Raw genomic sequence first — 13,676 nt, forward strand, 5'->3', positions numbered from 1 at the left:
TTACATGAGGAGATCTTGAATGGTACAAGGGATGGAGGCCACCATGTGAGCGAAAAATGGCTCTAGACTGCTTTTCTTGCTTCCTCCATCTCTGAACCAAACTTTTTTTTTTTTTTTTTTCATGGCTGCAACTTGGTTTGTTTTCAAAATAATCGAATGTCTTGGTAGTAACACCAGGGAAGCAATGTTAAAAAAATAGAGAATGTGATACTAAAGAAGTTTGGAAGCCCTTTCAAAACACTCAAAATATTTTAAGAGATGATAAGTGGAAAAAAATATTGGAAACATTTTTCATCAATCTTAGAAATTATGAATACATTTTTTTTCTATTTCCCCCACCACCAGTTGGGTATAGCTGACTAAATTCTCCTATATTATTAAGATTGACATACATGTAGTTTATTTATAAGAAAACCTCTGGAAATAATATATATTAGAAATGCCCATCATATTCATTGTTCAGGTATTTACAGAGGGCCTTCAATGTGTGGAGACCCTTCTCAGCAGTCCTTAGAGAACTATAGTATCTTAAGGAAGATACCCTTAACATATATTCAATTTCAAGTCTTTAGCAGAGACTAGAGGATCAAATAAAAATAAGAAAGAAAATATTCTCAAAGTTTTTTTTCCAAAGTTTTTATCCAAAATATAAATTTGTTCCAATTATAAGCCATAATTTACTTCTGTAAACAACCTCTGATAAGTTTTCAAATTTTTCCTGTTTTCAAAATAAGATTTAACTAATTTTCTATATAAATGACATTATTATTATTTATTATAATAATATATGATTATAATCATTATATTATATGTATTATCATATGAAAAATCAAGGCAGAAAAAAGAAAGAAACTAAAATGCATTTTCCCACCACCATAATATAACTACTTCAAATGTGGGTTTTTTTTTTTTCCAACCAAATATTTTGTTCCTTTATGTACATTTTTGTATTCTACTGTTTTTCACTTTAACATTAAAGCATAAACATTTTTCTCTTGTTATAAACTCCTCATAAATTTTTTTAATGCCTCCCAACCATTCCACTGAATGGATTTTTAGGCTAACAGTTCTGTGATTGTTGGGCACCTAACTTGTTTACTGCTTTTTCTCTTTTATCCTTTCAGAGGAGAATTAGTCAGACTTTTAGTGATTTCACCTCTCCATATCTGACCTCCTCTTCTGTGCAGAAGGGGCATTAACATTTTCAAGTCCTTTGTTGTTCAGTGAGCTTCTCAGTGTTTCATATGTCCTCTTCTTTGGGCCAACTAAAACCACCTACTTGAGATACAAATTTAGATGTCAGTAAGAGACCCAAACAGGGCTGATTAGGCCTGTGCTCTGGCTATCATCTAAAGTCAGACAACCTAGATCTCAATGGCTATAAGGCCTTACATTTTATAGGTGTTTCCACAGGCCCATACCATTTAGAAGCAAAAGGACACCTGTATGTTTTGAGCTTTTAGCTGGGTGTGAATTACTCTCCTAGTTTCCCAGGGAAATTTCATAGAGGAAGACAGTTCTCCTGAGCTACTTGCATAAAGGAAAGCTTGTTAAATTGCAGGAGGGGGATTCTGGACATGTGTTGAGGGTTAGCCTGGTAGGTTACTTCTCATGACTGAGGGTCTCAGGGACGAGGGAAACAAAAGTACTTTCGAGATAAACACACATTTAGATGTGTGTGTGTGTGTGTGTGTGTGTACACATAAGAACATTTAGGACATTTTATTTGTTAAGGGCCCGACTAGTGCTTTGAAAGTCATAAAATCCCTTGTACTTTTCATAGTCCAGGATAATCTCTTTGGTGTGAATTTAGGATGGTAATTAAGTCTTGTATTGATTTCCACACCAGAACTTTTATGTTTTTAATATCTTAGAATCACTTTAGTTTTATTGTAAAGTTACTTGCCATTATTTCAGTGAGGTATGCAGGAACAAAGGTAATGTCACAAGGATCCAGGGAAGATGTTGTCAGCTTATATATATATATATATACATACAGGAGGATACATAGGAGAGGTCACGGCCAGGATAAGTGTACTTATTCCAATAGTCTAAGCTTTTCTAGAAAACTACTTTAGGAAGCATATATTACTTTGAAATAGCAGTAGGCAAAGTAAGACCGAATTGTGATGTAATCATCAAGAAAACCATATTTGTAATAAGGTTAATTAAATTTGCTGCAATCTTGAGACAAGCATCCTGTAAGTGTGCCAGTAAATCTGGTCTTGCTTTATCAAACTGAAGGGCACCCCCTCCTCCTCCCAGAAGGAGTAGCTCATTGCCAGGGGACACACACAGGCTGGCAACAATAACTAATATGTTATGAGAGGTTAGACAAGTTTAAATAGAATTCGTCTCTGAACTGAAGGGCAAATTGTAAGAAATTTCTTTGTCTGCTTGTGATCCTGTTAAATTGAAAGCACAATGGGAGGTTTGGGAGAAGCAACAAAGGTTGAAATGATGGCCTGCTGTTTGGAGCAAGCATCCTGTCTCCACGGATGGTCCAGACATCTGCTAACAACAGCCACTCCTTGTCAGGTTCTGCCCCACACAGGGCGCAAGAACACTTTGCACCATTTAACTCATCAGAGTCTTCAAGCTCTGCAGTGTGCTCCACATCAAGAATGTTTATGTAATAAAATAATACTAATTTAATTAAACATTTCAAAGGGAAACATTATTTTAACACTAATTAGGTATGATTACAGTTTTTTTTTTCTATGTTAGGTCTGAGCTGCACTAAGCACCTTCATTTTGCTTCCTTTACTCAATTTTATAACGAAGTCTTACCAAATAATGCAGTGTTATCCTATGTTATTCATTCCAGTATATTAATAAATTAAAAAAACTTTGCTAAATTTGAGATGATTTCAACAGACAACAATGATAGTAACAATGAAAAATTATATGGGTCAGAGGCGGGGAGAAAAGCATGTTAGTCTATATACACTTACGGCCTTTTTTTGAGATACTTGGAAAGTGATATTCTGTTATTTTTTAATTCAAACCCATCAGGCTGGTACAAACACAACATATCCCCATTTCACAGGTGAGAAATCCAGGGCACAAATAGGATATACAGGTCTGGAATAAAGCAAAGCTGGTTAAGAAGTACAGTTCAGAGTTTGCTTTCTTGGGGCATCATCCCTCTACAAGAGCTACCAAAGTACTTTTGCTCAAGATAGTTAAAATCTACCAGATAAAAAACTCATAAAATGTGCATGAAAGTCATGCTGGATTGGTAACAAATAGACAAAAGACCTCTTTAATCAATGACATATGAAATGCTGTAATATACTTTTAACTAATTAAAGATGAAAAAATCTTTGAACTCTCAAAAAAACTAGTTTTACCCAAGACATATGACAACTTACATTTTTATTTATGTACATAGTATATTAACGGAAGTCTAAAGAAATTCACAAAGACTTAAGATTTCAGCAGAATAGAAAATGCCTGTGTCTTGGAAAACAAATCAGTTGAAAGCCTTTCAGTGATTGAGGGAAACAGAGGATTTTAAATGTTTGAATATTTCTTAATGAATTCAATGAGATGAGACATTTTCCTAGCTTCTTTAAAGCTACTTATGGTTAAGAATAAAGTATAGGGGAATATATCAAATGCTGTTATGATAGAATACGTATATTTTAGTTCATGTAGCCTTGAGAAACAGTAAGCTTACTTACCTCTTTCCTCAAATTCTAGGAAATCATACTTTTATAGGAAAGAGAGAAACCAGTTCTCTGCAGGCCTAATTAAAAAAAAAATCAGTGAGATATTTTTCTTTTCGACTTCCTACCCAAGCTTGAGGCATAGCGGTAGCTGGAGAGTATATTGTGTTCATTTTGCTGTTTGAGTAGTTTAGGAAGGAGGTGCCTTTGAAACACCAAGCAGCTGATATGATGCCCTGAGGACATTGCTGTCACATCAAAATTTCTTTAACACACACACACACACACACACACACACCCATAATCATCATCATCATCACCATCGTCATCATCATGACCAACAACTAGCTGTAGTTTTAACAAATGTATCAGATAGAACTTTTCCTCAGTTATAATTATGCACTTGAAATTATGGCTGTAATTTTTATCAATAACACTCTGATTAATGATAGATGATATACTATCTCATTAAGTCAGCCTAATTTTTATAAAAATTCCAGCAACTAAAAAAAAACAAAAAGAATTCCAGCAACTGTATAGGATTTCTTTTTCATGAATTATAGATTTATTATGTACACATTTACAAATATCTCTAAATCTTGGAATAGGAAACTGGAAAAAGATAAAGTTGCTTGGTAGATTAGAATGTTCTTCTTGCCTTTTCCAGACAGGTCTCATCCCCAGCCTTCTCATTGCTGTTAATATTCCTATTTTTCCAATCTGTCATGACTTTAAATATGGAATCTCATTTTAGTTCTCAGTCTCTTTTGACATTTACATTTAGTATATTAATAAGTCATACAGTTTCTTTTCTCTGTGACGTTGTACAATAGTTTTCCATGTTAATGACTGACACCATCTTTAAATAGACCCTCTTCACCTCACTCTAATACACTGCTTTACAAATGGTCTTCCTTCCTAATTCTCTTTAAATTCGTCTCCCATGCAATTTACTGTCACATCTGCCTAAAAAAGGGCCTTTGCCATGTTGATTCTGTGTTTGAAAACTGTCTTCCTCACCAGTGAGATCTTGCCCATTACCACCAATCCTGTCACAGCTCTGTTCTAGCCAAGACCAAGATTCTATCAGTCACCATGCCCTGGAGCCAGGATTCAGCCCTTAGAGTCTGTGCTTTGTGTGAGTTGTTGACTATTCTTCCTTTTCAAAATGTCTATATGTATGGGCTTTTGAGACAATTGTTAAGCTGGCTTTTTCTCCATTTTTTAGCTGCCATATCTTAATCTCCTTCATAGCATCTTCCCCTTCCCATTCCTTAAATGAATATTTTCTTCTGGATGCTGTTTAACCTTTTCCCTCTTTGTCGATTTTCTTTGAGTAATTTCAGTGCAATTATTGGCTTTGACTACCACCTAAATGCTGGTGATCACCTAAGTTTTATCTTTAGCTGTTGATTAATTTATTATAACTGCTTACTACACATCTGGTGCCACAGACACCTTAATATTGCATTTCCAGATTAATATTATATCCCTCACTCTAACCCAAAATCTTTTCTTACTTCTTAATCTACATCTTTGTGAATGAAACCAATATTTCTGCACTTGAATGAATCAGAGCCTGAGAATCTTCTATATTGCTTATCAAAAAAGTATTTTTTAGCACCTACTCTAATGTCAGTCAAGTATTGAAGATACAACAGTGGAATAAATAAACAAAATCCTTGCTTGCGTAAACTCTACATTCCAGTAGAAAGGAAAAAAAAATACATGTATGTTATAATAGTTTCTAACATTTTAATTTACCAAGGTAAAATTGATATATGATCAACTGCAAATGTTCGAAGTATACATTTTGTTGAGGTCTGACATACGTATAGACCCCCAAAACAGTTATCACTATCAAGATGGTGAACATATTCAATTATTTCCCTATTTTCTGTCATTATAGATTAGTTAGCATTTTCTAGAATTTGAGACAAGTGAGATTATACATCATGTACATTTTTTGCTTTTCTGATCTCTTACACTTACCGTAATTGTTTAGATTTATCCATGTAGTTATGTGTATCAACATTCATTACTTAGTTTTTCTGAGTAGTAGTCTATTGTATATAGATAAACAATTCATTTGTCTATTCATCTGTTGAAAGATATTTAGTTTATTTCCATTTTGACTATTTCAAAGAAAGTTCCTGTTCATATTCATGTTCACTTTTTTTATGGCAATATTTTTAGATATCTCTGGAATAAATACCTAGAAATGGAATGACTGGATCACAGGGTAGACATATGTATAAGTTTTTAAGAAACTGCAGCATTGTATGGGACTTCTGGTTCTTCCACATCCTCACCACCATTTGCTATTATTGGTCTTTTAAATTTTAATCATTCTGGCCATCTGGTTGGCTCAGTGGTTGAGCATCTGCCTTTAGTTTAGGTGGTAGTCCCGGGGTCCTAGGATTGAGTCCTGTGTCTGCTCCCCACAGGGAGTCTACTTCTCCCTCTGCCTATGTCTCTGCCTCTCTGTGTGTGTTTCTCATGAATAAATAAAAATAAAAATTTTAGTCATTCTAATAGTCATTAAAATTTAGTCTGGTAGTTTATATATCGTAGTGGTTTTAATTTACAATTACCTAATGACTAATGATGTTCAAAATATTCTCATGTGCTTATTTGCTATCTGCGTATCTTCTTGTTGAAGTGTTTGTTCATATCTCTTGCCCATTTTTAACTTGGCTTGTTTCTTACTAAGTTTTGAGGGTCCTTTATATATTCTGGATACAAGTCCTTTATCAATATATTATTTGAAAGTATTTTCCTGTGGCAAGTGATTTCACTGTTCATTTTTTTAAAGTGTCTTTGAGGAATAGAATTTTTTTATTTTGATGAAGTCAACTTTTTTTTTTTTTTCTTGGGATAATGCTTTTTTGTTGTTGTTGTATCTAAGAAATGTTTGCTTAATCCAAAGTCACAAAGATTTTTTTCTATGTGTTCTTCTAGAAGTTCTGTAAATTTGGGATTTATTTTTAGATATATGCCCCATTTTGAGTTAATATTAGTATGTGGTACAAGATGTGGATCAAAGTTTTTATTTTTCTGCATGGATGTCCACTTCTTCAGCACCAAATTTTGAAAAGACTATACTTTATTCATTGAATTTCTATCTTGCACCTCTGTCAAAAATCAGTTTTTTATATATCTGTGGCTTAATTTCTAAACTATATATGATGTTCCACTGATGTATTTGTCCCCTTTATGCTAATACTACATTACTTTAGCTTTATAATAACACTTGAAATCTCTGGTTATTACACAAATGTTTTTTCTTCACGGTGGCATAGCTATTCCAGGGCCTTAGCATTTTGTATTAATTTTAGAATGAATTTGTCCATAATATTAAAAATTTTTTTAATAATTTTTTTTCTGGGATTTTTGATTGGGATTATATTGGACTTGTTTGTAATCTGTAGAATAATTTGAGAATTGAAATTTTAAAATTGAGTATTCTGACTAATGAACAAAGTGTATCTCTCCATTGATGTAGGTTTTCTTTAATTAACAATGATTTATAATATTCAGTATATAGGCCTTGCACATTTTTTTCTGTTTAATCCCTATTTTGTCATTTTGATGCTATAATAAATGACAATTTTATTTGAAATTTCAATTTCTGAATTTTCCATTTTAGCATATTGAATGCAGTTGGTTTTAATGTATTGCTTTTACATGTTACAACCCTCCTAACTCATTAGCTTTAGTAGCTTTATTGCAAATTCAATCAGATTTTCTATATAGACAATTACATTGTCTATGAATAAAGACAGTTTTACTTATTGCTTTCATATCTAGCTGCCTTTATTGCTTTTTCTTGCTTTATTGTGCTCTACTACAATCTCCAATAAAAGTTGATAGAAATTATGATAGTAGACACCTTGTCTTATTCTCAATCTTAGGATGTACATTCATTCTTTCACATTTAAGTATTATGCTACCTGTAAGTTTTTTGGTAGATGTTCTTTAGTATGCTAAGAAAATTCCCTCCTACCTTTAATACACTGAGAAAATTATGAAGAACAGTGTTGGATATTATAAGTGCTTTTTAAAATATTTTATTTATTTATGAGAGAGAGAGAGAGAGAGAGACACAGGCAGAGGGAGAAGCAGGCTCCACGCAGGGAGCCTGATGTGAGACTCGATCCTGGGACTCCAGCAGGATCACATCCTGGATTGAAGACAGGCACCCAACTGCTGAGCCGCGCAGGGACCCCCTATAAGTGCCTTTTGTACATCTATTCATATGATCACAATCTTTCTTTTTAGTTTGTTAATATTGTAAATTGCCTTGACCATTTTTCAAATTTTAAAACAACCTTGTATTCCAGGTATATACTCTGCTTGGATTCAGTTGGTTAGCAGTTTAAGTATATCTATATCTATGTTCATGAGTGATAATGGTCTGTATTTTTTGTATGTTTGTTTGTATATCATATACTGGATTGATATCAGTATATGTTGGCCTCATAGAATGAATTGAGATGTTTCCATACCTTTTTCAACTTTGTGGGAGAGTTTGTAAGAAATTGTTTATTTTTAAGTCTTTGGCAGAATTTGCCAGTGAATCAGTTTTGGCCTATAGTTTTCTTTGTGGGAAAGTTTTGTTTGTTCTTTGATTTTACTACAATCTCATTAAAAAAAAATAGACATAAAGCTATTGTGCTATCTATTTATTCCTGAGTGGGCATTGGTAGTATCTTTAAATGAATCTGTCCATTTTGTACAAGTTGTCAAATTTTTTTGGCATAAAGTTGGTCATAATGTTAGTTTATTATCATTTGAACATCTGAAGAATTCTTAGTGATACATCACACTTCTCTTATTTCTCTTATTGGTAATTTGTCTCATTGCCCTGTTTCTTTTCCTTTTCTGATCAATCTGGCTAGAAATTTATCAGTTTTATTGATCTTCTCAAAGACCTGGATCTTGGTCTCATTGATTTTCTCTATTGATTTTTTATTTTCTATTTCACTGAATTCACTTTGATCTTCATTACTTGCCACCTTTTGCTTACTCTGAGTTTTGTTTATGCTTTTTGTTTATGTTCTTAGGGTGGAAATTGAGTCCCTTTGTTTGAGACTTTTCCTTTTTTTTCTAATATAGGCATGAAAGCTAAAAATTTTATTTGTAAACCTCCATATTGTTTTACCAAGATCTCAGAAATTTTGACATGCTATATTTTCATTTTCATTCAGTTCAGAATACTTTCTAATTTGTTTTTGAGTTTGTCTTTGACCCTTGGGTTATTTAGAATTGTGGTATGTAGTTTCCAAATATTTTTGGATGTTTCAGATATCATAGTCCTTGATTTCTACTTTAATTCCATTGTGGTCAGAGAACACCTCGTGTAAAGCTGAATCATTTAAAATTTATTTAGACTTATTTTATGGATTGAAATCATGGTCTCTCTTTGTAAATGTTTCATCTGGACTTAGAAAAGACATTTATTCTGCTATTATTGAGTGGAATGTTCTATAAATGTCAATTATGTCAAATTGGTTGATAATGTTCTTCCAATCTATCTTTAGCGATTTTCTGTCTACTTTTCTATCAATTCTTGAGAGAAGAATATGAAATCTATGACTGTAATCGTAGGTTTATTTATTTTTTCTTGCACCTCTATCTGTTTTTACTTTATTTATTTTGTTTCCCTTGTATCTGGTTCATAAATGTTTAGGGTCACTATGTTGCTTTGATAAATTAACCCTTTATTATTATGAAATAATCTTTTTCATTCCTGGTTATACTCTTTTTTCTGAAATCTACTTTATCTGATATTAATGCAGCTGTTCCATCTTTTTACAATTAATCTTTCCATGATGTATCTTTTTGTATCCATTTCTGCTTAACCTCTTTATGTCTTTATATATAAAGTGGGTTTCTTGTAAGCAGCATGTAGTTACCTGTTGTTTCTTAACTCACTCTAACAATCTCTGTCTTTTAATAGTAATTCAGGAGATTTACACATAATGTTATTCACAGATTTAGGTTTAAATCCACCTTCTTGCTATTTGTTTTGTACTTGTCCAATTTGCTTTTTACTCCTTTTTCTTTTTTTGCCTTAAAAGTTCATATTATACTTTAGTTTTTTATTTTTAAATTGAAATATAATTAATTTAATATTTCAATTCTATCTTATTTTTGATGTTAAGTTACAACTATTTGTTTTTTGTTATAGGATCGCTTTAAGATTTATAGTCTACGTGTATTCCATTTATCAAAGTCCACCTTTAACTTATATTATACTATTCCCCATATACTATGGGAGAATCTTACAATATCATATTTCCAATTATTCCCCTCTTGCCATTTATGCTATTTTTGTCAGATACTTTGTTTCTATCTATGTTGCAAACCTGGGGTGCCTGGGTGGCTCAGTGGTTGAGCATCTGCCTTTGGCTCAGGGCATGATCCCAAGGTCCTGGGGTCGAGTCCTGCATCTGGCTCCCCAAGAGGGGCCTGCCTCTCTCTCTGTGTCTCTCATGAGTAAATAAAATATTTTAAAAAAGAATGTTGCAACATTATATAATTATTATTATTAATTATCTTTTAAGATGGGTCACTTAAATTAGAAAAATATATATAATTTATCCATGCAGTCATCATTTCCAGTGTTCTCTATTACATTTTGTTGATCCGTATTTCCATACGGTATAATTTATTATCTTCTGCTTGAAGAACTTTCTTTTAAATTTCTGTGTGGTGGATCTACTCATAATAAATTCTCTGCCTCTTGTATTTGTATTTTATATTTCATAAATCACCTTTGTTTTGAAAAATACTTTTGCTGGGTATAGAATTCAAGGTTGTAAGTTGTTTTCCTTCTTTTATCTGTGGGTTTATACTTTTCATTATATTTGAGTTTTTCTGCTATTATTTTTTCCAATACTGTTTTTCCCTTCTCAGTTTCTATTGCTCCATCAGTACATATATCAGAATGCACAGTTCCTGGGGTTGTCCCACAACTCACTTATTTCTGTGTTGTTGTTTTTGAGTCTCTTATCATTTAGAACACTTGTTTCATTTAGGATACTTGTATTTCTATGTCTTCAAGTGTACTTTTTTTTTTTCCCCTTTAGTCCCTATCTGTCATTGATCCCATCTATTCTTAATTTTAAGCATTTATTTTTCTTCTTGCCTGGAAACATTATAGCTTTCATGTCCAGAAGTTAGTTTGGGGTCTTTTTTTTAAATATATATTTTTTAAGTCTTTACTTAATATTTTCCATCTTTCACCTAGGTTTTTGAGCATATGAATACAGTTAAATAACTGTTAAAACTGTATTTAATGTTTCTTCCTCATTCTTACTTCTCTGTTCAGTTTGGGGTCAGTTTTGAGTGATTGATTTTTTCTTCTATTTCTGGGTCAAACTTTCCTCCTTCTATACATGCTTGGTAGTGTTTTGTTTTAGTCAGATGCCAAATTTCATAAGGCTTATCTTAATGGATGTTGCATATTTATATATTCTTATAAGCATTTTTGAGTATTTCTTTCTGGGACTTAGTGGGAACAGATCAACCCTATTGGGTCTTACTTTTATGACTTGTTTAGATGGGGCCAAACCAACATGTTTTTTACAGCCAATTTTTCCCTACTATGAAGGCAAGGCACTTTGAGTACTTTGATGTAGCTCTGAATTGTCTTTCCAGTGTGACTGGTGAGTATAGGCCCTATTTCTAGCCCATGTGAACCCTAGTTACTTTTTCCTCTAATTTTTAAAAATGATTTTATTTAGGGCAGCCCCGGTGGGGCTGCCCATGTCTCTGCCCCTCTATCTCTTTCTGTGTCTATGAATAAATAAATAAAATATTTTTAAAAAAAGATTTTATTTATTTATTCATGAGAGACACAGAGAGAGAGAGGCAGAGACAGAGGGAGAAGCAGGCCCCACACAGGGAGCCTGACGTGGGACTCAATCCCGGGTCTCCAGGATCATGCCCTGGGTTGAAGGCGACGCTAATCCGCTGAGCCACCCAGGCTGCCCTTTTTCCTCTAATTTAGGGGATCATTCTTTCCCTAGTCTTAGGCAGTTACCTTACACATGTGCTGATCAGGATTCTGCTAAATGTTTGGGAGAACCCTCTACACATCTCCCAAATTCCCTGAGCAGCTCTGTCCTCTCCCTAGTTGGTCTATAAACCTTAGCTTCCTTTGTTTTCTTGGATTCAGCTCTGTCTCCTCAATTTGGGGATGCTACCAACTCCATTTGAGCTGCTGTATCCTGATACACAGACTGCAAGAGAATTACTCTCAAGAGAATAACCTGGGTCAATCATAGAGCTTGTCCCATTTGTTTCCTTGTTCTCAGGTATCAGTGTTTTCTGCTGGATTTCCAATATTCAAAAAGTATTGCTTCACAAATTTTGTCTACTTTGTTGTTTCTCACAGAAGAGTAAATCCATTTGTGTAAAGTACGTGTTTTAAAGATTAAACAAAATCAATAAGTGAATGGAAAAAGTAAATGTTGATGAGAATCAAAAGTTAATAGGTTTGTGAAAGATTAGAGAGGGTATCCTTATCAAATATCCGCTCCACCAATTTACTATTATAGAGAAGAAAAGGAAAATAGAAAAGGTGATATTTCTCTACACCACTATTAATATTACTAGCAAGAAGTCTCATTGGACATAGTCTAAAATAGATATAAATAATCCAAATTTTATGCCTCATTAGAGGTATGACATTTTAGTTAATGTATAGAGAAACCAATACCTAAATCTCCCTTTCATTTTAGGGAGGATTCAGTGTTGTAGGTAACTTCATTTTATACCCAATGTCAAGGGATAGATTGGAGAAGGAAATTGGAGAGAAGAGAGGCAGTACTAGGTATCCTCTTCCCTGATTTCTTCTCTCCCTACCTTTATATTAGTGAGCAGTCAGTAGTGTATTTAACGTCTTTATGTTTCTGGAAAGAAAAATGCTTCTGCTGATGGTGATCATTCCTTTTCTCAATGTGGGAAAAATGTAGAACAAAGAGAAATTTTCTGTATTTCTCAAAATTTGATTCAAAGGGAAAGACATGAAGGGGAAATGTAAAGACTGGTTAATTTGATCCCAGGTATTTTGTTATAAAGAAATGTCTAGCAGATGTTAAATGCTTACCTCATTTTATAATTGAGGATTCCATTCCATTCACAAAGTCTGCCACACCTAAATATAAACATGATTCAACCAGTGATTAATTCAACAGTTTGGGTAATTACATTCCCTAGCCTCCTGAAAACTATACCAACTAGCCTTTTATCAGATTTCAGACCCTAATTACTCACATTTTTATTACTACCTGTTTACATTGTTACTAGAATTTTGGGCATATGGCACATTGATGTAGTCATATAAGTAATAAATAAACAGACCAGTTTATATTTTGTGAGAGAGAAATACTGTGTTATTCAAATGGATTTCATTTGGTATATTAAGATTAACTAGTGTCAGAGAGGTTACTTGTCCTTTGGGACAATAAGTGTCCTTTCTAAAATGGGCAGAGGGTCATTTGGCTCCTGAAAGATTATTCCAGCCATTTATAATACAAGAGACTCTACGGGGTGAAAAAAGATAATGTAATGTAGTATTCTTTCATAGTCAAAATCTTTCTTCATACCACAGGTAATATTATTAATAATTTGTTGGATTTTTTAAAATCAAACTATACACGTTTAGCTGTAAAAACTTAATTTCCTCTCTGTATATCCACCATATTCCATTACTCAAGTACAGTCTGCAACTATTTTCTCCTTAAAACTTCTTGCTGACAGATTTTTCTTCATTTAATAATACTTTGTAACACTTTGGATATAAATATATTTCACCTGGTAAGCCATTTTAATAGCAACCTGAATAAAATCATGTAGGAGAAGAAAGACTTAAAAAGAGGTTTGAAACTCTCCATACATCCCTTGATTTTTAAGCAGTGAAGAAAGATTTTAGAGTCATTTATGAAGTTTTGGGAAGATGTGTCTTTTTCCCCAAAAATATTCTAATGGTTTTAT

General features: G+C 33.1%; 1 protein-coding gene and 1 long non-coding RNA gene across 23 annotated transcripts in view; one reads left to right on the forward strand and one right to left on the reverse strand.

The window, feature by feature from the left end:
• Positions 1 to 13,676, forward strand: part of SOX5 (SRY-box transcription factor 5) — a 996,739-nt gene that overhangs the window by 392,225 nt on the left and 590,838 nt on the right. The window lies entirely within an intron of this gene.
• LOC140616846 (uncharacterized) lies at positions 1,156 to 12,832 on the reverse strand. The gene is made up of 4 exons (XR_012017178.1): positions 12,790 to 12,832; positions 3,687 to 3,751; positions 2,955 to 3,084; positions 1,156 to 1,278 (listed from the first exon to the last, which is right to left on the reverse strand). It is a non-coding gene; the product is annotated as an uncharacterized lncRNA (long non-coding RNA).

This window comes from Canis lupus, chromosome 25 (assembly GCF_048164855.1).
Source record: "Canis lupus baileyi chromosome 25, mCanLup2.hap1, whole genome shotgun sequence".
Taxonomy (NCBI): Eukaryota; Metazoa; Chordata; class Mammalia; order Carnivora; family Canidae; genus Canis; species Canis lupus.